Genomic DNA, 10115 nt, shown 5'->3' on the forward strand with positions numbered 1-10115 from the left:
TGGTCAAAGATCTGGCTGAAAACGGAAAATGAAATCAGATCATTACATAGATCGTCAGTGATTGTGTTCCCTGGATGATGATGAACTTGTCTAATACTGAGCTGTGCGGAATTCTGAATTCTGATTGGATAGGGCCCTATTTCGTCGAAATTCTGATTGGCTATTTAGTGGGCCATTCTGATTGGTTGATTGAAGAGTATGGAAAAAGCCAAGAATTTGTTGAGATTTGTGTTTCTTTATTGTCAAAAAATTGCTTTTTGGAAACATTGGCAATATATTTTTTTCAATTAAAATGTGTATAATGGAAGGAATTAGAAAAGGATGATGTTGGTTACGTTAATATATAAATTTAATAACCAGAGTTCGATTTTCAATTGTATTTATATCAAATAATTAAAAGAAATATGTACCGAGAGCTGTGTTTCTTTGTTTTTTTTATACAATGCCGTGTAAGGGGCGACACAGAGCTGCCAACTCTCCCTCTTTTCGCAGGAGACTCCCTACTTTTAAACCTTCAGAACCCTTAATTTTTGGTGATCTCCCTGAAAAGAAAATGGTTTCGTCAATTAACCCTAATGCCCTAAGGGCTTTTTGGCGACAGGAAGGGAAAGAAGGAAAGAATAAAGAGAGAAAAGAAGGAAAGAAGTTGTTTGCTCTGGGTGGGATTCGAACCCGAGACCCCTCGCATGCCAAGCACTTCGGTCGGCGACACTTTGCCACGGGTCTTGGGCTTCGCTGGCCAGCGAAACCGTGCCTATATATCACTTAGGGCGATTGCGTCATCACACCACGTGGGATGCATGCACGAACAGCGCATATATCAAGTAGTATTTTGTAGTATTCAGGCGGGTTAGGGTTAAGATGTACACATTTTGACAAATCTCCCTGATTGCAACAGGAAATCTCCCTTTTTTTCAAGATTCAAATGTTGGCAGCTCTGGGCGACAGGTTAAACAGTGGCAGTAAATTTTGGCGTAGGGGGTTTACGAATAAAAATATATTGCAGGCGGGGGATGGGCCCGGGGATATGGTTGGTGAAAAATCCTGGAGTAGATAAAATGCAGTGCAGTTATGGTATCAATGCGTGCTTAAAATTTGACATTTTGAAATTAAAATTTGCTGTTTTGAAATCAAAATGATCAAATAAGATGTATTGGAATAAATGTAGGCCTATGTGCAGAAATTGTCAATATTTAGGTGGTTATCATTTTTTTCAGCGGGGGGTCCTAAATATAGGCTACTGGGAGGTCATGACCTAGCTGTGGTCTACACTCTTAAAACAAACTAATAAAAAATGATTAGAAACTAATCAAATTTGATTAGACTGCCGTATCGATAGGTGACTTACTAGAATCTAATCAAAATGATACGGAGAGTCTAATCAAATATTTGATGAGGGAACTAATCATTTTTTTACAAGTTATCTAATCAAAATGATTAGATAACTATTCAAATTTGATTTGATCCTTATCAAAATAATATGTACACTTTATCAAAAAATAATGCTACATGGACAACTGCATGCTGTTTCATTGGTTTCATTTAATATCACATGTCTTCATTCTCTACATGACAAAACAGTGTAAACACCTCAAGGAGAAAATAATTCATTTATGAAACACTTTTGATCAAACTATACTTTTTTTCGAGGGCAGTCAAGTATGATTTTGTACACATGCGTGACCAAAAAGATTTAAAACACCCCCTAAACAAGTTATCTGCTTTAAACAAAATAGACCCCCTAAACAGGTTTTCATGGTACTCATTTTCATATTTTACCCCCTAAACACGTTGAAATTTTGGTGGCAAAATTACAATTTTGTGGAATTATGGTGGGTGATATGGCTGTGAAAAGAACCCCTTTTCCTGAAAATCAGGCTTTTTGACACCCTTAACACGTCACGCGCGTAACTTGCCTAGTGCTGAAAAAACACCCCTTTTTACTTGAATTCTTGGTCACGCATGTGTACAACATTATACCTGACTGCCCCCCCGGGACTTTTTTGACCCACAAGTATTGCGACAAGCTTACAACAATTTCAAGTTAAATGTAAAATTTCTTGAAAAACCATAAAGACTTTCCAATGCGATCCACTCTGAGTTTTCCACCTAACTTTATATGCACAAAGTGTCAAAAAACCAATCTTAAACCAGAATATTTTAATCCTTCACAACAACTTTTATAAAATTTTATAAAAACTTGCATTTTAACTGGTAATTAATATGAATTCTGTGACTCGTTCCTTTTCAGAAAAAGTACACCAATTTCGTTGAACATTGCAGCTTTACAAAAACACTAATTTTTTCTTATGCATTGCAGGTTACAGGCAAAGCACAATAGTACAACTTGAAGGCAAATTACAACATTTCATTTAAATACTTTAAAATCCGCTTATAAGCGCCCCTGATACGGTCCGCCCTCATCGATATTTGGTATTTAAGCAACTTACTTTTTAAATGGAAAGTTGAGGATATTTTAAACCTATAACCCTAAAAGTGAGTTGCTTTAAATACCAAGCAGCAACTATCGATGAGGGCGGACCACATCAGGGGCGCTTATAACCGGGATTTTTAGTATATACACATCCCGGGGGGCCACTCAGCTATAATGGTGTACACATGCGTGAACAAAAAAACGCGTAAAAAGGGGTCTTTTTTTCTGACGAACGCATAATGCGCGTTCCGTGTTTAGGTGTCTAAAAACACTGATTTTCAACAAAAAGGGGTGTTTTTTTAGGGAGTCATAGGTAAGAAAAACATGTTTAGGGGGTAATATTTTGGTCAAACCTGAAAAAAGGGGGTAAATTTTGAGTCAAACCTGAATAAAGGGGGTAAATTTTGACGAGAAATCCTTGTTAAGGGTTGGTTTTTTCTCGAAGTCCCAAACTTGTTTAGGGGGTATTTTTGAAACCCTTGTTCACGCATGTGTACACCAAATTGTCCAAGTGGCCCCGGGATACACATTAATTATCTACAATTGTTACGTTATTAAAGTCACAAAACTTGCCAGATCTTCTTTATTTTTCAACTGAATTCTTTCATTTTTCAGAAGATCAATTCAATGCAATGTGCTTCTCAAAAGCAATACCATATTGTTCCTGTTAAATGCCCACTGAGCGCTGCATTTCATAGAAGGGGCGTTTCTTAGGGATAGATTTTTTAACACATAATAACCTTTAAAGCCATAAAGTGAAGTTTTCGCTATCGGAATGACTCGGTACGGCGTCGATAGAGCAGAGTGGATCAGAAGGATTTTTTCTCAACAATTGACAGTAGTAACAAATAACAGCACTAATTTTAATTTAATCTTTGCTATATGGCCACTGGTGAGTGGTGATCAACCGACTACAACAATCAAGTGCATCAACAGGAAAACTTATTGTCTAAATTACATTTTTAGTTTGAAAAGAAAAAAAAAATATTATGGGTGGGCGTTTAATAGAGCATGGGCATTTAATAGGAACAATATCAAGGTAAAGTTTGGTGGTAATCAATTATTAATGCCTACTGAATAAGAATGAAATACAATAATCAACTTTTGAAGACAAAAATACTTAATTTTAAAAATTGCAATAAAGTACAGCCAGCTGTCACATTCTCCAATAGAACCACTCTAACTATTTGGCCAAAATTCTGAATCTAAATAATTTGTCTTCCACTACATGTATACTATTTTAGACCATGGAAGTAAGAGACATGGAAGCTGGTCGATCCAACACCTATTGAATTATTTACGTAACATTCTATAGAGGGTACGTATCAAGCTATTGTGATAACAATGTAGTCAGCGTGTCTTTGATGTGGATCAGACTTGCCGCCTGTATTGCCAGTTCGTTTATTTACAGGTTTATTATTTTGAGCAAAAATCGTGTTTTTCTTGATTATGTTTGAAGTATGTTGTTTTTATTCGGAAAAAAGTGACAGGGATGTTAGATTTGTAATCCATTATTACAGAAATCCATTCAAAATATCGATTTCTACCCTATACTTACAGATTTTCTTAAACTTCAAAATATTGGAAATCATGCATTTACGTCTTAACCGCTTATTGGCGGTAATAATTGATATGCGCACTTGGCACATGCTTTACATTATAAAATGAATCCCGCATCTATTTGTGTGCCCGGGGCTGCCCGAAATTGCTGTTGACCAGAATGTTCCAGACTCGGGTATTATCTTTACATTTTGCGTAAAATAAATTGTATTTCATTTCATTTTCTGTTTGAAACTGCTATCTGAAAGTCTAGCATATATATACATTTAATCGGTAGGTTTTCACATAATTACATACTTTTAATAAAATTGTATAAATTAAACTGATAGCATTCTGACCATATTACGTAGGGATTTTATAAAATCTGTTTGTGTTCATAAAACAAGTCAAGCACTGCGGTAATATAACACAGCCCATTGTCAGGACTTAAGCGCTTCAGACTCCGTGTACGTACAATATTGTATGTACAATACTTTTAAATGACGATCAAAAAGTATTACACGTGCAATAAATAGTATGTACCGGAAAATATATATTTTGCTACAATCATAGGTTGCTTAATTGATACGGAGTTGCCAAATTTCTAAGAGTTCTAAATTTAGTGAGTGGACGGAATGATGAACATCTTTTAATGTCTTCTTGTATTCAACCATGGTAGGTATCATAATACCTACCATGATTCAACTCTACTTGAATTATTATTTAGTCAGTGGGCACCTTTTTAAAGTTAATAATCCGTCGTATTAATACTAATATTAATAATATTAAAATTGTAATAATAATATAAATGGCACATTCAGATCTTATTTATTTATTTATAGATTTATCTATTTAGGCCTATTTATTTATTTATTTATTTATTTATTTATTTATTTATTTATTTATTTATTTATTTATTTATTTATTTATTTATTTATTTATTTTTATTTATTTATTTATTGATTGATTGATTGATTGATTGATTGATTGATTGATTGATTGATTGATAACTGATTGATAGAGATTCATTTATACTGATATTTAGTCATATATTGATTTAGAAAGTTTAAAAGTATTATTTGTAGGCCTTTGTATTTATTCTGGTTCTGATTTTATTGATACTGATATATGTTAATTTTTAAAGTTTTGGCATAGCATTCGTTACATTATAACACGCTGTGTTATGAATTTGCAACACCTTTTTACATATTGATATCGTTGAGGCATGTTATGATAGGCCTACTTGTGATCATCACAATACATCCATAAGCGTGTTAATGCAGTAACCGTGAGAGACACGGAAGCCCCCCTTGATCTGAAATATTAGAAAATCCCATAGGAAAACTGCCGAAACGGCTTGTGCCCCTCCCCTCATCAGAACCGGATGCAACGCCTTCTATACTTTTTTATTCATTAATTATAGGCGTATTAATAGTAATGCGTTGAGTTTTTAAAAAGTAATATCCGCCTTTTTTTCTTTCTTTTTGAAATGACATACGGTACTTGTTACAAAAACAAATCAGCATGGAAAACATTTTTTTTCGTCAGAGGCAGATATTTGACCTATTCAGTGTCATAAAGCTACAAAATAGACGATCTTTTAAAATCATTTTAAAATATTTTTTTATTTATTTTTCAACCTTATTGTTTGTATTTGTAATGTTCACACAATCTGAACATGTGCTTGTAGGACAACGATTTTGAATTAAACATGTTAATTGTGATATTTTAATTCCCTAGAACACCACAGTTAAGCGTCCAAAATTGTAAGTGGGTTTTCTTTTATTTAACCTCATTATTTCGCTAAAATTACTCGAAACCCCTCCTAAGAGTTGTTGTTACTAATAAACATTTCATAATTTTGGGCAAAGGATAGCCAAATAGTTGACCGAAATCGTATATTTGCACCAATATTTGACTGAAATCAGTATATTAACATTACCGCCCCTTCGTGGCTTTATTGCAAGCCAAAGTGTGAAACGAGAGTACTTGAAATATATATTTCAGATTTGAAAGAGTTTCAACCCTACGAATATATTTCTGAAATATGTCTCTCTGATTGGTTGATGGTCAAGAGGATTACGGCATCCAAAAAAGCCTCTTGCTGTAATTCTCTAATCGATATCTATTATAGGACCGATCTTCTGAAATCCATACAACCGTGTCAAATGAAATAGTCTCGAATCATAATTTGTGTACGATACAACGTTGATACGTCAGATTTGAATTTTATTAAAAATAGGCATAAATCACATTGAACAGGTTGAATGCTGGCAAAAGTAGATAAAATAACTATGGGTCGAATTTACATTAATCAGTGTCCTGGGGCCAGGATAACATTTAGGACTCCTTGAATTCTAAAACAATACTTCGCCAAATGTCCTTGCTTTCATTTTCTCATTTAATTTGTTTTAATTTTAATTAATTTCTTTATCCACTGGCTCTCTGGTAAATCCGGTATTGCCAAATATTTCTTGTCCATTACCCGTGTTAATCTATTTATTTATTAAAATGAACCATCTATTAAATTCCTATAATACAATGTATAGGCCTAGTGTATTTGATAACAAATTTGTTTTTATTTTTGATTGGAATTTGGGTTCCATTACACGATTTCATAATAAGATATATGTTTGGGCATGGCGGAATTAGTATATGATTAAAAATAGACATACTCTTAGGCCCCTTTTTTTAATGTTTGTAGGCCTACATTATTGATATCAATATTTATGTACAAAATGCAAAAGAATGTATATATATTTGATTGTTTTGTAAACATTAAATTTGATGTTTACTCATAATTATGTCTGGAAAGTCAGGGAAAAACTAAGGAGTATCGGTATTTAGTTTCCTGGGAAAGTGGATCAGATGAGCAGTGAGTAAAAACATTTGCCCTAAATCTTTATTTGATTTTTATTGTTTTATGAATTTATTAGGCTACTGGCTGGTAAAGTGCAGAAAGAACCTCCAAACACAGTCTAGGATTTTTCATCAGCAGCAGTAGAAATTTCTCTTGCATAGATTTTCTGGTGACCTCGCTTGGATTTAGCAAACAATGAACCGTCAGGGTTATAGCGCGTTATTTAATCTGATTCAACTCGTGCGTAGCGCACGTATATTTATTGCACGTGTAATACTTTTTGGCGTCACGAAAAGTATTGTACATACAATATTATACGTATAATCACGGAGTCTGAAGCTAGCCTTAGTACACGACCTCGTACTGCTATTGATTTTTAAGCGGGAACTTTGATTTTAGACATGGTACACGTTGACCATGCGATGACTCAATTGTTCCACTTTCAACTGTACTGCTTTTGTTCAGTATCGCGGCAAGTATGATACTCACTTTGATGTAGTATATGACCATCTTCCATGTGTATTACTTCCATGTTTAGACCTAGTTATAGGAAATTGTTACAATTACAAAGGCACTCTGAATCAAGTAAAGTCATCAAGCACCTGCAGGGTCAGAAGTTCGGCGAGAATCCAATAATCCATTCTCGCAAAGATTCTCCTAAACAAATTTGCGAGAATCCAAGTAGATTCTCGCAAACATTTCCAGTTTGTACACAAATCAAATGCAGGAGAATCTGTAGATTCTCGCAGAATTCTGTTGCAAGAATCTAAATGGATTCTCGCAGCTCTCCGCAAACTTCTGACCCTGACCTGGTTAAATTCTTATATAGAACAAATCTTGGTATACATTTTATTCATTTGAACAATTCAAGAAGCTATGATTAAGAGAACATTTTGCTACACTCTAAAAGTTTTTAAATTTCAAAATCACTTTGTCTTGGTCAAAAAATATCCACTTTTCTAAAAAACTTTTCACAATACCGTAAATGTACAAAAACATTCTCGATATATGGCGATACATTTTCTTGCAGAACTTGACATACAGTTCATCGATTTAAAAAATTCAGAAAGCTCTGAATAAAGGAAATATTTTACTATCCTACCAAAGTTTTGCATTTTAAAACCAACTCTTTGTGGTAAAAAAAAATCAAGTTTTCTAAAAAATAATGTTTCCAGAAAAGTTGTACTTCAATACATAAGAATACAAAAACGTTATAAATATCAATGTTTTGATTAATTAGTGTTTTTTCTATTTTCATGACTGATTAAATCAGTCATCCATGCCATGCAACAATCATTCATTATGAAAAATGGTTATTCGAAATTAATTTTGACACTAATGAGGTATCCTTTGCAATGGGTTGCCCTGGTCATTTGACTATTTTTCTCAAAACTGAAAATTAACAACTTCAAAGAAAATGTCATTCAGGTCAAACTTCATTTTCAAAAAGCCATTGCTTTGTTCTGAATGAGAGTTGCATGGGTGACTGGGTAACGAGAAACATGAAGGTAAATGAAAAAAAAAAAATTAATGATTGAGAATCTTTTTTACGTTCTTATGTATAAGATTGCGAAAAGTGCAACTTTTTCTGGAAGCATCATTTTTGGAGAAGTGGATTGTTTTTGACCAAGAAGAAATGATTTTGGAAATCAAGAACATTTAGAGTGTAGCAAAATGTTTACTTTACTTAGAACTTTTTGAATTTCTAAAGTCGATTGAATCTATGCCATAGAAACAGGCCTGATATTGATTCCTTTTGAAAAAATAGGGTGACTTTGAAAAAGTCTGATAAAACAGCGTAAAACGGCACTAAATAACTCAAAATTGGCCTGAAAATCAATAAATTGGCATAAATTTCCACCCCCCAAAAAGGTTTCCCTATAAAAATAGGGAAAATATCACGCCCTGGATAGAAACTAATTCCAATTTTTTTTTTGGGGGGGACTTATTATTTTGGAACCCTTTATATTGCAATTACTACAGCGCATTCTTCACTGGTAACTAATGGTGCTACTATACAAATTCCAATTTGGAAGAGCATTTGGCTCTCTAACTATTCAGAATTGATTCACACAAAAACACATCAACTTGTCTCTCAGATAAATTAACCTAGGATCTCGCACTCAAAATTTTGTTACGTGTAACACTACGGCAAATCCGCCATCTTGGATCGTCGTCTATGGAGGGGAAAGTAAGGTACTTCTGTCACTCATCTGCATGATGCAAAACGAATATTTGCGTGTATAGCGTCAGGTTACAAACGCCTGCGCATGTTGCACTTAGCGCTCGTTATCGGCACAATGCATTACATGCATAACGCCTAAGAGACACGCACATTAATCGAAGTTTGACGGGCACAAAAAAGTTGCAAAACGAACTAATCCGGAAGTACCTTACTTATGTCCCTATGAGCAGCGCAAGATGGCGGCGAAGCGCGAGATCTTAGGTTAATTTATCTGAGACTTGTCTTGAATTCAAAATACAGTGGAACCTCTTTGACACAAATCTGTGTTATCAATCAGGATATCACTTTGCATTAATTAACAACCAATGTGTCAAAATACATGTAATTAAACACCAGTTCCAATTATATCCCATTTTGTATAATACAATGTATTGCTTGAAAATAATGTGTCTGTCAAGTGACAGTGGGCCTTTTTGGGTTTTGAATGTTCTAAATGTTCTGTTTTTGAAGGAAGTTTGTAAACATTTTTACAGTTGGTATTGATGTTTCTCTGCCCTTTCCTTCTCCAAGTCGATAAAAGAACTTCTGGATGAAGTCCCAGGTGTGTTGACATTGCCACGCATAGTTGATATCCAACACGTATACTACTTTGAAGCAAACATCAACTGCTTGCAACAAGGACTTGCATGATACCACATTCTTTTCCACCACCACAAAGGCTTGTTCAGGTTGCTCTGGGTTTCCCAAAATCAAAATAAATGGCTGACCTTGGGTATTTTGATCAAGCAGTGAGGGCAGATTGGTACCAATCTGAAATAGAACCAACGACATCAAACAAGCATTAAAATATAATGCAAAAGTAACATGTTGCTATTGTTATGGTCAGTCTAGCAGATACAGTCAGTCTCTTCCTATCTTAGTTTAATCGTTTAACCATTGACACCAGAATCAACTCCCCAGATATTGAACAGGGTAACCAAGACAATTTAGCTGAGCTTGTTCTTTGTCCAAGAATTTCAAACTAGCTTAATCCAACACATGAACAAAATGCTGCCACATATTCCATATTAAAAACCAACAATCTCATGATCTGTGTA

This window comes from Amphiura filiformis, chromosome 5 (genome assembly GCF_039555335.1).
Source record: "Amphiura filiformis chromosome 5, Afil_fr2py, whole genome shotgun sequence".
Lineage (NCBI taxonomy): Eukaryota > Metazoa > Echinodermata > Ophiuroidea > Amphilepidida > Amphiuridae > Amphiura > Amphiura filiformis.